Source organism: Ursus arctos, unplaced genomic scaffold (genome assembly GCF_023065955.2).
Source record: "Ursus arctos isolate Adak ecotype North America unplaced genomic scaffold, UrsArc2.0 scaffold_14, whole genome shotgun sequence".
Lineage (NCBI taxonomy): Eukaryota > Metazoa > Chordata > Mammalia > Carnivora > Ursidae > Ursus > Ursus arctos.
This window is the reverse complement of record NW_026622808.1, coordinates 251,450-271,169: the sequence shown is the minus strand read 5'-3', so window position 1 is coordinate 271,169 and position 19,720 is coordinate 251,450. Positions and strand designations below refer to the sequence as shown.

Below are 19,720 nucleotides of genomic sequence, written 5' to 3'. Positions count from 1 at the left end.
AACCAGGTGACTAGTTGTCTCACTGTTAGAGGGGGCTAACTATTTGGAACAGAACGGCGGGGCGGGGGGGGGGGGAGCCATGCCCAGCAGCTTTGTCGGTAAAGCTATTGATCTTAATTGAGAAGTGAGTGGGGAAGACCAGCAGCTTTGTAGTCTTAGGTTTTTGGCCCTGGTTGGCCAAGCAGTGAACCAGTAGACTAGCTAGAAATTTGACAGGTCCTATTAGTGAGACAGGCATAGATAGGCTTGATAAACCCCCACATGCTCTAGATGACTAGAAAGCTACATGTATGAGCACGGTTTGCTAGAGACGCCCAACCTATCCACACATCCCTGGATGACAGTGTGCAAATACAGAGGAGTTATGAGAAAGCTTGATGAAAAGTAAAAGCTGAGGAAGACTTGAAAATTGCTTGAACTTTGAATGTACTTCCCATACCACATAGATCCATCTGCAAAGGGTAGAAGCTGTACTTGTCTGAGGTGTTTGGGCACAAATACTTACATATAGTGATCATTAAGATATTCAGATAACCACCAGTAGGAATCCAAGCATAAAAATAAAAATAAGAAGAAAAAAAGAAAAACTGAGCAGAGACATCAGTGGCCACACACTGGGGGTGAAACAAAATCCATAAGTTTAGTACAGGCAAATTATTAAATTTTAAAAGTCAGCTACTCTACCAGTCTTCAGAGGAGAAAATGAGAATCTGGAGTTGCTACAATGTAATATCTAAAATAGTCAGTTTTCAACAAAAAGTTTATAAGACATGTTGAAGAAACAGGAAAGTGTGACTCATACCTAGGGGAAAATAGCAAAAAGAACAAAGGTTGAAGACAGATTAATAGAGCCTCAGAAATCCCTGGGACAATATCAAGTGTACTGTTATTTGGGAGTCCCAGAAGAAGAGAGAATGGGGCAGAAAAACTATTTAAAGAAATAATGTCCCAGGATATCTGGGTGGCTCAGTTGTTAAGCTGCTGCCTTTGCCTCAGGTCATGATCCCAGGGTCCCCCAGGGACCAGAGATCATCTCCTCTGCTCAGCGGAGAGCCTGCTTCTCCCTCTCCCTTTTCCTCTCCACCCCCCAACCCCCGCTCGTGCTCTCTCTCTCTGTCTGAAATGAATAAATAAATATTAAAAAAAAAAAAGTCCCCAGATCCCCAAATTTGATGAAGAGCATAGTATTAGTTTCTTATTGCTGCTATAATAAGTTTACCACAAATGCAATAGCTTAAAACTCCATAAATTTATTATCTTATAGTTCTTGAGGTCAGAAGTCCTAAAATCAAGGTGTCAGCAAAATTGTATTCCTGTTGGAAGTTCTGGAGGGACTCTGTGTACTTGCCTTTTCCAGCTTCTGTAGGCCATCAGCATTCATTAGCTCAGGGCCCCTTCCTTACATTACTCTAACCTCTACTCCTGTTGTCATATCTACTCAATGACTCATCCCTCTTGCCTCCCTCTTATGAGGACTCTTGTGATTGTATTGGGCCTGCCAAGATAACGTGAGATAATCTCCCCATCTCGAGATCCTTAATTAATTGCATCTGTAAAGTTCCTTTTACCATGTAAATAAGATAATATACTCATAGTTCTCAGGAATTAGGATGTGGACATCTTTGGGGGATTTTATTCAGGCTACTATAAACATCAGTATATATATCCAGGAAACTCAGTGAACCCCAAGTAGGGTAAACACAAAGATTCTCACCTAGATACATCATAGTAAAACTGTTGAAAGCCAAAGATCAAAGTTAAAAGCAATAAGAGAAAAATTACTCCTCACACACAAGGGACAACCCTGTGATTAATGGCTTAACTTCTCATCTTAAAGAGTGGTGTTGGAACTTCTGGTTTCTTATTCAGCATGTAAGGAGGTTAGAAGTTGCCTTTCCATCCTAATAAGTAAAAACAAGAACAAGTGGAAAAATCAACCAACTCTTAGGTCCGTCAGAGTCATGAGATCACAGAGCAAACTGTTGTCACTAAAATTGGCAAGAAGGGTGGATACAGAGAATCACATTTATTGGATAAGTACTGCTGCAGGAAAACCTGAACTGTAATTGACAAATTGCTGGAAGCTCAATGTGGACAAATTTGAGAGTTAAAAACTGGAGGGACCCAGTCTAAAGGGGGCCCCACAGTTTTGTGAGTTTTGACTCCAGGAGCTCTACCAGGCCCTCACAGTGGATATTGGGAGAAAAATTCCCCTGTGCTTCTGTTATGGGGAGGGAAAAGTAACTGTTTTGAAATACACCGGAGCATTTTGTTCTTTACAGACCTGCCCCCAGGAGAAACTATTTTATCTAGGGAACTCAGAGAAAGGGAAATACTCAACTCTAGCTCCCTCTAGTTATCCTGTCCTATGGAAGGAGGGGAATAAAACCCTGAGAACCACTGATGAAGTTCACAGTTTGGGGGATAGGCTTGCCAAAAGACTAGATCTGATCATAGAGCCAGAGCATGCTTCCGCTGCCTCTACATTTCTCAAGGCCTATTTACTGCAGTTCTTTTTAACCAGTACATCATTTCTGCCTTTCAAGAAAACATTACAAGGCATACTGAAAGACAAAAAACACAGTTTGAAGAGACTGAACAGCATTAGAATCAGAGTCAGATATGGCAGGAAAGTTGGAATTATCAGACTGATAATTTGAAAACTATGATTAATATGCTAAGGAGTTTAAAAGAAAAAATAGACAACATGCAAGAACAGATGGATAATATAAGCAGAGAGATAGGAAATCTAGGAAAGAAAAAAGAAGTGCTAGAGATAGAAAACACTCTAAGAGAAATGAAGAATGTCTTTTATGGGCATGGCTGAGGAAAGAATCTCTGAGCTTGGCATATGACAGTAGGAACTTTCAAAACTGAAAAAGCAAAAAGGCAGAAAGAATATATAAGAACTGTGAAACAACTACAAAAGATGTAACATATGCATAATGGGAATACCAGAATGAAAAGAAAAGGAATCAGAAACAATATTTGAAGCAATAATGATAGAGAATGTGCCCAAATTAATCAGAGACACCAAACCACAGATCCAGGAAGCTCAGGGAATACCAAGTAAGGTAATACCAAGAAAATCTCACAACACCTAGGCATACTATTGTTAAACTTCAGAAAATCAAAGATAAGAAAAAAAAATCTTCAAAGAAGCAAAAAGCCACCCCCCACACAAAAAAAACTTACCCATAGAGGAACAAAGATAAGAAATACATCTGATTTCTCCTCAGAAACCATTAAGCAAAAACAGAATGGTATGAAATTTCCAAAATGTTAAGAGAAAAAGCCTAGAAATTTTACACAAAATTTTTAAGTTTTTATTTATTTTTTAAGTAATCTCTACACCCAACTGGGTCTCAAACTCACAACTTGGAGATGAAGAGTCATATGCTGCATTGACTGAGCCAGCCTTGTGCCCCCCAAATCCTAGAATTCTATACCCTGGGAGCTTATCTTTCAAAAGTGAAGGAGAAACAGACTTCTCAGACAAACACAAATTGAGGGAATTTTTTGTCAGTAGACATGCCTTGTAAGAAATGTTAAAAGAAGTTCTTCAGAGAAGGAAAATGTTATAGGTCAGAAACTCAGATCTATGTCAAAGAAGAAAGAGCATCGGTGAAAGTAAAATAAAAACTTTTATTTTTCCTGTTCTTAATTGGCCTAACAGGTAACAGTTTGCTCAGAATAATAATAGGAAAAATGTATCAGTTTGTGTGGATATGCTTATGCATAAGTGAAATGGATGACAGGAATGATGTAAGAGATGGAAGAAAGGAATTAGTATTTTATCACTTGCATTATCTGTGAAGTGTTATAGTGTTAATTGAAAGTGGGCTTGGATGAGTTATAAATATATGCTGCATTCCATAAAGCAACCACTAAAAAAAGTTTAAAAAGAAGTATAATTGATATTCTAAAAAAAAAAAAATTGGAATCATATAAATGCTCAGTTAAAACTCCAAAAGGTAGAAAAAGTATAGAAGACAAAAATAGGAGCAAAGAATGATTACAACAAATATAAAACAGTAACAAATATGGTAGATATTAATCTAACTATATAAATAATCACTCCAAAGATCAGTGGTCTATATATACCAATTAAATAAATTTTCAGAATGGATCAAAAAACGAGACCCAAAAATATTTTGTCTACAAGAAATCTATTTTAAATATAAAGACATAGATTAAAATAAAGGGATGGAGAAAGATATATCATGCTAACACTAATGAAAAAGCAGGAGTAGCTACAATAATTTTAGAGCAGACTTCAGGGTAAAGAAAGTGATCAGGAATAAAGAGGGGCATTACATAATGATAAAGAGAGTAAAAAATACGCCCAAAAGGCATAACATTCCTTAATGTGTATGCACCTAACTATAGGGTGTCAAGGTACATGAGGCAAAAACTGATAGAATTGCAAAGATGAATGACTAATCCACTATTGTAATTGAAGACTTAATACCTCTCTATCAGAAATGGACATAATTCACCAGGCAGAAAATCAGTGAGAACATATTTGAAGTTAATAGCACCATCAATCAACTGGATATAATTAACATCTATAGAATATTTCATCCAACAACAGCAGATTACAAATTATTCTCAAATTCAGATGAAACATTCACCAAGATAGATCACATTCCGGGCCATAAAATACAACAAATTTTAAAAGAATAGAAATCATATATCGTCTGCTTTCGGGCCACATTGGAATTAAAGTAGAAGTCAGTAACAGATAGGTAGTTGGAAAATGTCCCAAAATACTTGGAAAATTAAACAACACACTTCTAAATAACATGTGGGTCAAAGAAGAAATCTGAAATTTAAAAATATTTTGAACTAAGTGGAAATGAAGATCAATTTATCAAAATGTGTGGAATGTAGTGAAAACTATGTTTAGAAATTCATAGCATTGAATGCATATATTAGAAAAACAAAGAAAAATCCAAAGTAAGTAATTTAAGCTTCTACATTAGGAAAAAGAACAAATTAAATCAAAAGTAAGCAGAATAATAATGATAATTGGAGTAGAAATCCAAATGAAATTGAAAAATTTCAATTGATTTCAATTAATAGGAAATCAGTAAAGAAAATCAAAACCAAAAGCTGATTTTTTTTGAAAGAGATCAATAAAATTGATAAGCCTGTAGCCAGGCTAACTAAGAAAAGGAAAAAAAGACATTGGTAATATCAGAAGAGAAAGAGGAAACATCGCTACAGGTCCCATGGACATGATACTAAAGGAATATGAACAATTCTGTGCCCACATATTTGATAACCGAGATGAAATTGACCAATTATTTGAAAGACACAATGTGTCAATCTCATACAAGAGGAAATATACAGTCTGAATAGGCATATATCTGTGAAAGAATTGGGATTAATAATGTTCCAAAGTAGAAAGTACCAGACCTGAATGAGTTCACTGGTGATTGTGCTAAACATTTAAGAAATTTTGCCAGTTCTTTACAATCTCTTCCAGAAGATAGAAGCAGAGGGAATACTTCCTAACTCACTCTGTGAGGCCAATATTACCCCGATAGCAAAACTAGACAAAGAGATTACAAGAAAATAAAACTACAGACCAAGATCTCTCATGAACATATATGCAGAAATCCTCAACAAAATATTACCATTTCAAATCAAGCATTGTATAAAAGAATTATACACCATGACCAAGTGGAATTTATCTCAGCATGTAACGCTGGTTGAACATTCAAAAATCAATTAATAGAACCCATCACATTAACATACTAAAGAAGAAAAATTATGTGACTGTATCAATGGATGCAGAAAAAGCATTTGACAAAATCCAATACCCATTCGTGATTTAAAAAAAACAAATTTCAGCAAACTGGGAATAGAAGAGAACTTCCTCAAATTGACAAAGAACATTTACAATAAACCTACAGCCAACATCAACCTACTTAATAGTGAGAAACTCAAAGCTTCCCTACTGAGATTAGGAAGAAGGCAATGCTCTTCTCACCACTGCTTTTCAATGTAGTATTGGAAGTCCTAACTAATGCGATAAGATGAGAAAGGGAAGTAAAAAGTATACTGTTGTAGAAGGAAGGAATAAAACGGTCTTTTTTTGCAGATGACATGATTGTCTATGTGGAAAACCCAAAAGAATCAGCAAAAAAACCCTCCTGGAATTAATAAGCAATTATAACTTAGGTTATAGGCACAAGGTTAATATATAAAAGTCAGTCACTTTCCTATATACCAGCAATGACCAACTGGAATTTAAAATTAAAGATAATATCATTTCTGTTAGCATCCCCACCCCGTGCAAAAAAGAAGTACTTAAGTATAAGTCTAACCAAATTTGTTCAAGATGTATATGAGGAAAACTGCCAAACTCTGATATATGAAATTAAAGAACTAAATAGTGAGCTATTCCATGTTCATGGATAGAATGACTCAATATTGTCAAGATGTCAGTTCTCAGCTTGATCAATGATTTCAACATAACCTCAATAAAAATCCCAGAAAGTTATTTTGTGGATATTGACAAACTGATTCTAAAATTTATATGGAGAGGCAAAAGACCCAGAATAGCCAACTTGATTATTGAAGAACTAAGTTGGAAGATGACACTATGCAACTTCAAGACTGACTGTAAAGCAACATTAATCAAGACAACATGGTATTGGTGAAAGAGCAAACAGATCAATGGAACAGAATAGACAGCCCAGAAATAGACCCACAAAGCTATAGTCACTTGATTGTTGAAAAAGGAGCAAAGGCAATACAATGGAGCAAAGAGTTTTTTCAACAAATGATGCTGGAACAACTGCACACCTATACCCAAAAAAATGAAGCTAGACACAGATCTTACACCCTTTACAAAAATTAACTCAGACTGGATCACAGACCTAAATGTAAAACAAAGCTATGAAACTAGCATACAACGTTGGAGAAAACCTTGATAATCTGGGCTACAGTGATGCCTTTTTAGATACAACACCAAAGACGTGATCCATGAACAAAATACTTGATAACCTAGACTTCATTAGAATTAAAAACTTCTGGAAAAAACAGTGTCAAGAAAATGAGAAGACAAGCCACAGGTTGGAAGAAAATATTTGTAAAAGACGTATCTGATCAAGGACTGCTATCCAAAATATACAAAGAACTCTTAAATTGAAACTCAATAGTAAGAAAATGAACAGCTGAAAATTGGAGCAGAAGACTAAACAGACACCTTCGCAAAGAAGATACGCAGATGGCAAGTAAACATGAAAAGGTGTTCAACATCATAGGTCGCTGGAGAATGGCAAATTGAGACGACAGTGAGATGTCAGTGCACACCTATTAGAATGGCCAACATCCAAAACACTGACAGTACGAAATGCTGGCAAGGGTGTGTGGCAACGGGAACTCTCATTGATTGCTGCTAGGAGCGCAAAATGTCACAGCCACTTTGGAAGACAGTTTGGCAGTTTCTTACAAAATTTAACATACTCTTAGACCACATGACCCAGCAACTGCACTCCCTTATATTTACCCAAATAAGTTGCAAACTTACATCCACACAAAAACCTGCAAACAGATGTTTTAACATATTTATCCATTATTGCCACAACCTGCAAACAACCTAGACGCCCTTCAGTAGGGGAGTAAACTGCAGTACATCCAGGAGTATTATATATATATATTTTTGCAGTACAAGGGAATGTTATTCAATATGAAAAGAAAATGAGCTATCAACCCATGAGGATGCGTGGAGGAACCTTATATGCATATTACTAAGTGAAAGAAGCCACTCTGAAAAGGTTGCGTACGGTATGATTCCAGCTATCTGACATTCTGGAAAAGGCACAACTCTGGAGACAGTAGAAGTATCGGTGGTTGCCAGGAGTTGGGGGAGGGGAGGGAGGAATCAACAGGCACAGAGAATATTTAAGGCAGTGAAGCTATTCTATGTGATACTACAATGACATATTACACGTCATTGTACATTTTTCAAAACCCACAGAATGTGCACCAACAGTAAACCATAACATGAAGTATGGACTTGGGGTGATCATGACGTGTCAATGTAGGCTCATCATTTGTAACATTTACCACCGTGATGGGGGATGGTGATAGTGGGGGAAGTTGTGCACCTGTGAGGAGAATGGGTATAGGGGAACTGTACTTTCTGCTCAGTTTTGCTCTGAACCTAAAACAGCTCTAAAAAATAAAGTGTATTAATAATTGAAAAAAGAATGGTTGTGGCAGAACAGTGGAGTTACAATGTTTAACAAAAAAACTGTCCATACCAAATTCTATATTAAATTTTATATCTAAAACTATCCTTCAAAAATGAAAGTAAAATATATTCGCATGTAAACAAAGAATAGGTGATCTATTGATTACAGACTTATCTTTCAAGAAATACTAAGGGAAGTACTTCAGGCCGAAAGGAAATGACTCCAGACTGTATGTTGTATCTGCAGGTAGAAATAAAGAGCCCTGGAAATGATGAACTTGTGGGTAGCTATAAAAGACTGTAAATGTGTTTTCTCTAAACTTCTGTACAAGTCGCAAGATCGTATTGAAGCAGTAATAATTATTGACACTATTGGGTTGACAACATGTTTAGATGCCATCTGTATGACAATAAATTCACAAAGGACATAGGCAATAGCCGGAATGGGGTGTTTGAAGTGAGGATTATACGAAGGGCTGGTGTTTGAGTGTGGGAGGGGCCGAAGCAGGGTGGAGGACAAGATAATGGAGGACCGGTCCCAGAACTAAGGCATAGGTAGGAGCACCCATGTGTATATAAAACCTCCAAGAATTCTGATGACGGGAAATGTGCTGGAGAGAGTAACAGTGAGTAGCTAAAAATCTTTTTAAGTAATGCCAGGGTGCGGGGGTGGTGGTAACCAAGAGGAAAGCAGGTGATCATAAGGCAGCGTGTAACATAGTCTGACAAGTAAGAGGCACAACTGGGCAGTTTTAGGGAGAAAGGGAAGAATAGTGAGGAGGAAAGACGGCCCCACCGTACCTTCGAGCGAGTTCGAGGGGGATGGGGGAGAAAACAGCCGCCGCTGTGGAGGTCTGCTGGGGAATGTGTCCTCAGGAGGAGCCAGACATCGTTGGAACAGGAAGGTGAAGGGACTGTCCAGAGTAGAAGATGCGAGTAGAATATGCAAGTGGTTTTGCTGATGACTGATCAAGAGAACCACCAGGTTGACGTGGGGAAGGGTGGGAGGTGGGATCAGAAAAGGGAGCGCACAGAGTGGTTTGGGAGCCTGGGGTTGCCTCAAGAGACCCAGACTTCCTGTGGTGACTGATGTAAACAGCCATAAAAATTATAAGATTGGTCCCAGTGGTTTCTGGGGAGATGGGGGTGGCGGGGTTGGCCATTGGGGTAGGGATGGGGGTGGAGGGCCTGCTGGGAGCCTCTTCTGGACTCCTGTTGATGGATTCTAGAAAAAAAGCAGTTACCCCTGACCTTGTGAATGGAGGTTGGCAGATAGCCCTTGTTACCCTCACAGTGGCACATCTCTCATGATAGACAATTACAGAGGTCTTCAGGAGCTTCTAACTGTAGTATCTATTAAAATCATCGGAGGAGGGCATCAAGAGTCCAGATTCTCAGGTCTCACCTTTTCTGGTATTACTGATTTCAAAGGTCTTTCCTAGGTGGGGCTCTGGATCTGGATTTTAACAGGTGCTTCTAACGTAGGTAGTGATTAGACGAGGATGAGTAATGTGGCTTGGAGCCAGCTGGTTTGGAAAATATGTTAGGAGGGGAAGCCTGGAAAAGTCTGGTAACTTACTCTGTAGTCACCTGGTCTCAAGTCCCAGGAAAGGTCCAAATCGAGACCCCACCCACCATGCTGCCCCACGTAGATGCCACTGTAACTTAACATTGGTCAGTTTGTCCCTATGGGTGTTCTAGTTGGTATTTATTAGCTAGTTTTATTTTACAAAGTTGATACTTTCAGTGTAGCTAATTGTTCACTTTTCCAATTCCATTTTAGCAAAGTCGAGAGTGAAGTAGAAATTATAGGAATGCTCAGAGATACACAAAACTAGAATAAAACAGTGAACCCCCATATACTCTGTACCCAGCCTCAACAACCGTCAGCATTTTACCATGGAAGGAAAGAGACTTAAATCTTTCATTTCTTGACTTCTAAAATTGGCTTTAAAATTTGTTTGCTTTTACCTCATTCTGTGGCTTAACTTATTAATTTTTATATCACCAGGAAAAAAAGCTTCATTATGTAACAGTGTATATTTTAATGCAGTTTAAAACATAGCCCTTATACTGTTACACACTGAGAACAAATACAGTCAATGTGTAGATGTTCTCAGTTGCAAGTTGTTCTTTTTTTAATATAGATTCTGGAATTTGCCGAATATATATTTTTTAAGACTGAAAAGCCTCTGAGAGAGAAATAAGAGGAAAAATATGTTTGGGGGAAAGTGGGAAATTTAAGAGTGGTTGAAATAAATAGTTCATTGACTCCCTACCCTGGGCCTGTCCTGAGGAGACATAGCTATGTCTCAGGGAGCAATTTGCTAGGACACTGAAAATAAAGTGATCGGGCACTCGCTAGGCTATTTTTAAATGAAAGCTTAGAAGTTGGCTATGAAAAACCCCTCTCAGGTTATTATGCCTTCCTTCTCCTTTTGCCCTTTCAGTTTATGAAATTCCTTCCTTTATGTTTTCTAGCATAAAAGTCAGTGCACTACAAGTTTTAAGTAAAAGCATTGTAAAAACTGCTTCAGAGTAAAGGGCATTTCCTAGTTAAATTTCACAATAATGTTTTTCAGTTCTAAAAATAACTTGGAATTCAGGGTGAAGCGTCATCTTAAATGAATTACAGTAAGGCAGATTGTCTAAGAGGGACAGTGGACGGGGCAGATGATTTATCTAAATCCACGAGGGAACTAAGTCAGTTGTTAGAATTTAAGACAATCTCATTTCAACCACGAGCCTACTTGAAATTGGGCAGCATTTAGTGTTTAATCCTTTGTGAATGACATCCTTATTTTTCGTTTTTTATTGTGATAAAATACATGTAATAAAGTTTACTATCTTTTTTTTTTAAGATTTTATTTTTAAGTAATCTCTACACCCATCACGGGGCTTGAGATCAAGCGTCGCACGCTCCACTGACTGAACCAGCCAGGCGCCCCACAAAGTTTTCCATTTGACCATTTTTCAGTGCACAGCTCAGTGGTATTAGATACATTCATAGTGTTGTCCCGCCGTCACTACCATCCCGTCTCCAAAACTCTTTATCTTGCAAGACTGGAACTCTGTACCCATTACAGTATAACTCCCATCCCTTCCTGCTCCCGCCCCAACCCCTGGTAACTGCTATTCTACTTTTTGTCTCTAGGTATTTGATCACTCTAAGTATCTCATATAAAGTATTTGTCCTTTTGTATACTGGCTTATTTCACTTACATAATGTCTGCAAGATTCATCTATATTGTAGCTTTTTACAGAATTTCCTTCCTTTTTAGGGCCGAATAATATTCCATTGTATATATACTATATTTTGCTTATGTGTTCATTGGTTGATGGACACTTTGGTTGCTTCCGTGTTTTATCTATGGTGAATAATGCTTCTATGAGCATGGGTTCACACACATCCCTTTGAGACCCTGTTTTTCATTTTTTGAAGTATATATCCAGAAGTGAAATTGCTAGATCATATGGCAATTCTATTTTTAATTTTTTGAGGAACTTTTATACTGTTTTTTCAGCATCTCTGCCATTTTACATTCCCACCCACAGTACACAAGGGTTTCAACTTCTCTACATCTTCCCAAACACTCGTTATCTTCTGTATTTTTGGTAGTCGTCATCTGATGCATGTGAGGTAGTTTCTCATGGCTTTCATTTGCATTTCACTACTAGGTGGTGATATTGAGCACCTTTTCAGGTACTTATGGGCCATTTGTATACCTCCTGTTGAGAAATGTCTATTCAAGCCCTTTGCCCGTCTTTGAATTAGGTTGTTTTTTGTTTTGTTTTGTTTTTGAGTTTTATGAATTCTTTATATATTCTGGATATTGATCCTTTACTAGAAGTATGGTTTGAAAATAGTTTCTCCTATTCTGTAGATTGCCTTTTTATTCTGCGGCTAGTGTTCTTTAATGCATAGAATTTTTAAATTTCATGAAGTTCAGTTTGTCTAGTATTTCTTTTGTTGCCTGTGCCTTTGGAGTTGTATCCTAGAAATCATTGCCAAATCCCGTGTTGTGAAGCTTTTGCCCTATGTTTTCTTCAAAGAGTTTACTTGTTTTAGGTCTTACAATTAGGTCCTTGATCCATTTTGAGTCAACCTTTGTATAAGGTAAGGGTCCAACTTTGTTCTTTCAAATGTGAATATCCAGTTTTGCCCGCACTGTCTTGAAAAGACTGTCCTTTCTCCATTGAATGATCTTGGTACCTTGTCAGAAATCATTTGACCGTATATAGAAGGTTTCTTTCTGGACTTGCTGTTGTGTTTCACTGGTTTATATGTCTATCTTTATGCCAAAAACACACTGTTTTGATTACTGTAGCTTTGTAGTAAGCTTCAAAATTGGAAAATAGGAGCCTTGCAGCTTTGTTCTTTTTCAGGATTGTTTTGGCTATTTGGAGACATTTGAGATTCCATATGAATTTTAGGATGAGTTTTTCTGTTTCTGAAAAATGTCTCTGGGATTTTGATAAGGATTGCATTAAATCTGTAGAGCACTTTGGGTAGTATTGACATTTTAATAATATTAAGTGTTCCACTCCATGAATATGGTATGTGTTTCCATGTACTTATGTCTTATTTAATTTCTCTCAGGAGTATTTTGTAGTTTTCATTTTACAAGTCTTTACCTCCTTGGTTAAGTTATTAAGTATATAATTTTTTCGGCTGTATTATAAGTGGAATTCTTTTTGTAATTTTCTTCTCAGATTGGTCATTGTTTGCACATAGATTTGCATCAACTGATTTTTGTATGTGGACTTTGTATTTTGCTACTTTGCTGTATTTATTTATTCACTTACCTTTTTGGGTAGTCTTTAGGGTTTCCTATGTATAAGATCATATCATCAGCAGATGGGGATAATTTTACTTCCTCCTTTCCGATCTAGATGCCTTTTATTTCTTGCCTCGTTCCAATACTATGTGGTGAAGTGGACATCCATGCTTTGTTCTTGATCCTAGAAGAAAAGCTTTCAGTCTTTTACCTTTGCATATGATGTTCACTGTGGGTTTTTCATATAGAGTTTTTATTAATTTAGGTAGTTTCCTTCTGTTCCTGTTTTGAGTGTATTTATCATGAAAAGGTGTTAAATTTTGGCAAGTGCTTTTTCTGCGTCATTGAGATGGTTATGTGATGACTCCTCTAGTTGATGTGGGATGCTACATTGATCAGTTGTCATATGTTGAACCATTCATGCATTTCAGGAACATATCCCATTTGGTCATGATGTATAATTTTTTAAAATATGCTGCTGAGTTCAGTTTGTTAATATTTTGTTGAGGATTTTTGCATCAGTTTTCAAAAGGGATGTTGGTCTGTAGTTTTTTTTGTTTGTTGTTTTGTTTTTTTCTTTATAGTGTTTTTTTCTTGGTATCAGGGTAGTAGTGCTGATCTCATTGAATGAGTTAGGAAGTGTTCTTTATAATTTTTTGGAAAAGTTTAAGGAGTGGTATTAGTTCTTCTTTAAATGTTTCATAGGATTCACCAGTAAAGCTGTTGGGATCTGGGACTTTTTTTTCTTTTTCTTTTTCTTTCTTTCTTTTTTTTTTTTTTTTGGAGAGAAAGAGAGGGGGGGATATGCAAGCAGCAGTGAGAGGCAAAGGGAAAGAGAAAATCTTAAGGAGGCTCCATGCTCAGCATGACCCTGAGATCATGATCTCAGCCAAAATCAAGAGCTGGATGCTTAACTGACTGAGCCACCCAGATACCCCCGGGCCTTTTCTTTGTTGACATTTTTTATTATGGATTCACTCTCTTTAGTAGTTATTGGTCTATTCAGATGTTCTGTTTTTTCATGGTTGAGTTTTGGTAGGTTTTGTGTTTCTAGGAGTGTGTCCATTTCACCTAGGTTATCCAATTTGTTGGCGTATAATGTTCATAGTACTCTCTTGTAATCCGTTTTATTTTTGTAGAATCAGTAGTAGCGTCCTTGCTTTCTTTTCCGATCTTAGTAATTTGAGTCTTTTCTTTCTCTTTTTTAAGTCCATCTAGCTAAAGTTTTGTCAATTTTGTTGACCTTTTCAAAGCGTCAACTTCTGGCTTCATTGATTTCTCTTTTCTATTCTGTTTCATTTATCTCTGCTTTAATCTTTATTATTTCCTTTCTTCTGCTAGCTTTGACTTTAGTTTGTTCTTTTTCCAGTTTTTTTTTTTAATTGTGGAGTTAGGTCATTGAGATCTTTCTTGTTTTATAATGTTGCATATTTATAGCCATGAATTTCCCCCTTAGCATTCTTTTTGTTGTATACCTTAAGTTTGGTATATTATATTTTTGTTTTTATTTATCTCTAGGTATTTTCTAATATCTCATTATTGATTTTCTTTTTTTTTTTTTAAAGATTTTATTTATTTATTTGACAGAGATAGAGACAGACAGCGAGAGAGGGAACACAAGCAGGGGGAGTGGGAGAGGAAGAAGCAGGCTCATAGTGGAGGAGCCTGATGTGGGGCTCGATCCCAGAATGCCAGGATCACGCCCTGAGCCGAAGGCAGACGCTTAACCACTGTGCCACCCAGGCGCCCCTCATTATTGATTTTCAACTTTATCCTGTTGTGGTCACAGAAGATACTTTGTATGATATCTGTCTTTTAAATATTGAGACTAGTTTGAGAATTTGTGGTCTAGTAAATTGTCCCATGTGTCCTTGAGAACAATGTGTATGCTGTTGGATAGCGTTTTATATGTCTGTTAGACCGAGTTGGTTTATTATGTTAAGTCCTTTATTTCCTTATTTTGGTTCCTTCTTCCCATTATTATGAGTGGGATATTGCAGTCTCCAACTACTCTTAATAGGACTGTTTTGCCTTCAGTTCTGTCCGTTTTTACTTCATATATTTAAAGTCCATTTTGTCTCATATTAGTGTAGCCACCCTTGCTCTCTCTTACTGTTTGCATGGAGTATCTTTTCCATCCTTTCACATTCAACCTGTTTGTGTCTTTGGATCTCAAGTGAGTCTCTTGTAGGCAGCATATAGTTGAATTGTGTGATTTTATCTATTCTGCCAAGTTCTGTCCTTTGGAGAGTTTAATCCATTTGCATTTAAAGTAAGTACAGGTAAGGAAGGACTTACTTGTGCAGTTGTGCTATTTGTTTGACTATATTGCCCACTGCCTTTTATTTTCTAAAGTTTGTGGTGAGAAATGTGTTGGTACTCTTATTGAGGATCTCTTGTGTGTGACAAATCACTTTTCCGGCTTTCAAGTTTCTCTGTCTTTGCCTTTAGAAAGTTTGATTATAATAGGTCTTGGTATGGGTCTCTTTGAGCTCATGTTACCCAGAGTTCATTGAGTTTGTGGGTGTTTATTTTTTATTTTTTTTAAAGATTTTATTTATTTATGTGACAGAGAGACAGCCAGCGAGAGGGGGGACACAGCAGGGAAGTGGGAGAGGAAGAAGCAGGCTCCCAGCGGAGGAGCCTGATGTGGGGCTCGATCCCAGAACGCCGGGATCACGCCCTGAGCCGAAGGCAGACGCTTTAACGACTGCGCTACCCACACGCCCCTTTTTGGGTGTTTATATTCATGTCTTTCAGCAAAGTTGGGAAGATTTCAGCCACTAATTCAAGTATTCTCTCTGTCCCTTTCTCTCTCTCTTCTGTTTTTGAAGCTTCTACAATGTATATGCTGGTCAGCCTGATGTGTCTCGTGGGTCCCCTACATTCTGCTCAGTTTCATTCCGTCTTTTTCCCTCATTTCTTAGCTTCAGTACTTTCCATTGCCCTATCTTCGAGTTCACTGACTCTGTTGTCTGCATGCGCAAATCTGCCTTTGAGTCGCCCTGGTGAATTTTTCATTTCTGTCATTCTTTTCAACTCCAGTGTTTCTTTTTGCTTTCATTTTAGGTCTTCTGTCTCATTATTGATATTTCCATTCTTTGTATACGTTATTTGCTTGATTGTCTCTATGTCTTTCTTTAGTTTTTTGATCACCTTTAAACAGTTGTTTTAATGTCTTCGCCAAGTAAATCTGTAGTTCTTTCACAGGGATGGTTTGTTTGAATGGGTCATAGTTTCCTATTTCTTTGTATGCCTTTTGACTTTTTTGTTGAACACCGGACATTTTAATCTCTGGAATCAGATTTTCTCTGTTCCCTAGTGTTTGCTGTTTTTTGTTAATTAATTGGCATATTTATTTTTGTAAGCTGTCTTTGTGCCTATGATCAGACTGATCTATGAACTTGAGGTCATCTTGGGTCTTTTCTGAGCATGTGCCTTTTCCTGGACATTCATGGTCAATTTCTAATTTCCCTATGTATTCGGTTGCTTTTGAATGTCCTACTCTTTAATTACTGGCTCCTAAAAGGAGAAAAAGAGGGAAATGAAGACAAGACAAAATGCTGCTGGCCATGTTAAGTACCCTCGCAGCACCTCATCCGGAGGTGGAGAGGCTCGCTACAATGCAGGGAGGTGCAGCCACACTGGCTGCCCACCCCTGTCTGCGCCTCTCTGATCAGAAGCAGCAATCGGCAGTCAGGCACAAATCCCTGATATTTAGAGGACAGGGTCTTTTTTACCCACCCTCATTCCAGCACGCTGTATGCAAGTTGCTCCAGGATCTGGTGCACAACTGCATGCCCGTGGGGTGGAGGTTGTGTAGCCGCTACTGTGCTTGCGGCTGAAATGGACTGAAATTAACCACAGCTTGCCCTCCAGGCCTTCTCAGGGAACCTGCAAGCCTTCAACAGACTCCAGAGTTCTACGATGTACAGTTACACCGGACAGGCTGCCCGTGCAGTAATAACTGCAGGTGGGGAAATGGATTCCTGGTGCCTCCTATTCCACCCTTGTCCTAGAATCCTTTTGATGTACATTTTATTTGCTTATCTTTTTTACTGTTTGTCCCTCTCATTGATATGGCGTCTCCACAGGACAACAATTTGCTTCCTGTTTGCTCACTGTACCACAGAGCCTGGAAAAATAGACACACAGTAGGTGCTCAGTAAATGTTTGTGCAGTGAATTTATGCTATAGCAGATATAGTGTGTAATTGTGCCCACGTTTGAGTACACTATTGTTTACTGTGTTTTCTTATTTCTGAAGCTGATACCCATGCACAGTTCCTATTAGATACTCTGGTTTGGGCCCCACCAGCTCCTTTTAAACACACTGGATTCTTGGAGTGCCTGGGTGGTGCAGTTGGTTAAGTGTCCAACTCTAGGTATCAACTCAGGCTGTGATCTCAGGGTTGTGAAACCTCGCTCCACTTTGGGCTCCATGCTCAGTGTGGAGTCTGCTTGGGATTCTCTCCCTCTCCCTTTTCCTCTGTCCCTCCTGCTTATGCTTTCTTTCTGTCGCTCTCTCTAAATATAAAATAAATAAATCTTTGAAAAAACATATAAACACACCGGATTCCTGACTTTATATTTACATGGGTACTTTGTCATATTGATTACTATATGTAATTTTTTAAGGTAATAATCTAAAACTCAAGAGTCAGAAACTAGCAGCTGCCCTGGGCCCGGTCGTGTGTTGTGTGGCCAGCATAGTGGTTTGAATTGTTTTGACTTTGAATTAAAGCTTCAGGCAAGGCTTGCCCTTTGGACAGGCCATCACTCTGTGGTTTTACAATGATTGTTTCTTTCCTTATCACAATTCTGATCATTTAATTCTTCTGTTTCTCTGTTTATTGTCAGTCCCGCCATCTAGGCGTGTGCTCCGCGAGGTCAGAAACCACGCCCCTATTCATTGCCTTACATCCCAGTCTTAGCCGAGTCTGGTACTGGACGGCACTTGGTGTACGGGGTGTGGGCATAAAGTCATACGTTTGGCCTTTGTACCTAGCCTGCTTAAACAAGACTAGCCCTTAACGCTGTCTGCTTGGCTGCCATGTTTAGTTCCTTTCCCAGCTCCTCTCTGGGGACTGCCTTTCCTTCATGAGTTTAGGAGTCAGGAGCATGTCTGTTCAGGATGTTAGCATGTACTGGGTGTTCCTATGTGTCTTCTCATTGGGATAATCGTCCGCATTGTGAAATTAGGGTACATACTTGCAGGTCATGAGTAAATTTGCCCATGTCGTGCAGCAAGTACACGACATGGTGGACTCGAGCCCAGCCCCCCAAGTGCCACCGTAGTGTTTTTTCTGCTTCACCCTCACAGCGAGTGTGCCGTCTGGTTTCTGTCAGGGCCTCTTGTGTGTTTTCTAGGAAAGAGAGTGAGACCGCTCCTGTATCCTCCAGTGACACTGAATTCATCTTATAAAGCATGTTAGACACCAGAATTGCTTTGCTGTGGCAGGGCACTAGGTAGACATCATCAGTGCTGTCTTTAGAAGCAGAGCGAAGACTTTGGCTCGTCGTAACGGTTCGGCTCTGGTGGCCCGCTGCTGTGTGGGTAGCCTGCACTGCAGGGTCTGGAGCCGTGCTGGCACCTCTCTTCCCGCCCTCCCTGGCCGGGGCCGCTGTGCAGCGTGTGCTCAGCGTCTCACTGGAGAGCCGGCTTGCTTCAGCGTGGTTGCTCTTCCCAGGAGTGGGCACTCAGGAGGCCGGCCTGAAGTCGTCTCGGGCCTGCCTTTTGCTTTTATCTTGACTAATGCCAGCCTGCATTCCTTTAAACTGGGGCCCCTAAGGCTGGCATCCCAAAATACACCCTCCAGGCCACTCGTCGGTGGCTCATTCCGGCGCTCCAGGGAGGGCTTGCTGACCTGAAGGTGTCCTCTGGCCTCTAGTCTTAGTCAGCGTGCCCCAGGTCAAGAGACCAGAGAAGACGCTGGCACCGGGACCCACCACTGGCAAAGTAGCTGTCATCTGAGGTAGGATATTGTTCTTTCTTTCCAGTCCGAGACGGCCTTAGCTGCTGCTTCTCATACGCTTGAGACCAAAAAAGAGCAGCTTTACTCTGCTTTTACTTTCTGAAAATAGATAGGTATCTTCAGATAGGGTCATAAGCATGACCCATACCTTATGTCACCTTTAATAGACCAGCTGTTCAGTGCTGGTCGTCAGTTACGAAATGCAAGAGTAGGTTTGTGAGAACGGGATCCTAACTGCTTTTGGTGATACTAAGCCACTCCTTGCTGCATGATTTCAGCGACCTGCCTTCCAGCTGGAACTCCTCTCTGCCCTTTAGCCTGATTTTCTTGTGCATAACATGACAAATTATTTCATGACCAGTCCTTCTTTCAGACCGGAAATCGTTTTTATTTTTTAACTGTGGAGGGCTTTCGGATACCCTCTGTTGATTTTCGGGTGCGGCTGTTAAAGGTTTAATTTCTGTGTGTGGTTCAGAGTAGCTTCCCAACAACCTGTTTTTATGGATGGTTCCATTTATTTTTTATAATTGGTTGAGAGAAGAAAGGAATCTTAGGAACAGATTCTGTCTGTGAAATGCAATGTAGAATTTTGACTAAAGGATGAGGAATGAAATAACAGTAAAGTGACATTTCTGCTCAGAGCTGATTTCTTGGAGATAGTCTTGTTTCCAGTTTGAGGTTCCAAAAGCCCTTTTAAAGAACCTCTCGGTGGAATAAAGGAACAGCTGGATTTCAAAGTCGCAGTGAGAACCCATGAAC

The 19,720-nt window shown here is 39.0% G+C and overlaps 1 protein-coding gene across 9 annotated transcripts in view; it reads left to right on the top strand.

Moving 5' to 3' along the window:
- Nucleotides 1-19,720, top strand: part of DHRS7B (dehydrogenase/reductase 7B) — a 56,099-nt gene that overhangs the window by 11,796 nt on the left and 24,583 nt on the right. For 2 of the 9 annotated variants that reach the window (XM_044391827.3, XM_057311255.1), the window contains exon 1: nt 18,407-18,961. The exons of 6 other annotated variants lie outside the window; for them this stretch is intronic. The gene's annotated coding sequence lies outside the window, so the exon portion shown is untranslated. Of the gene's footprint in view, nt 1-18,406; nt 18,962-19,720 lie in introns of those variants that run through there. One more of the 9 variants, XM_026521190.4, reaches the window with a different exon arrangement.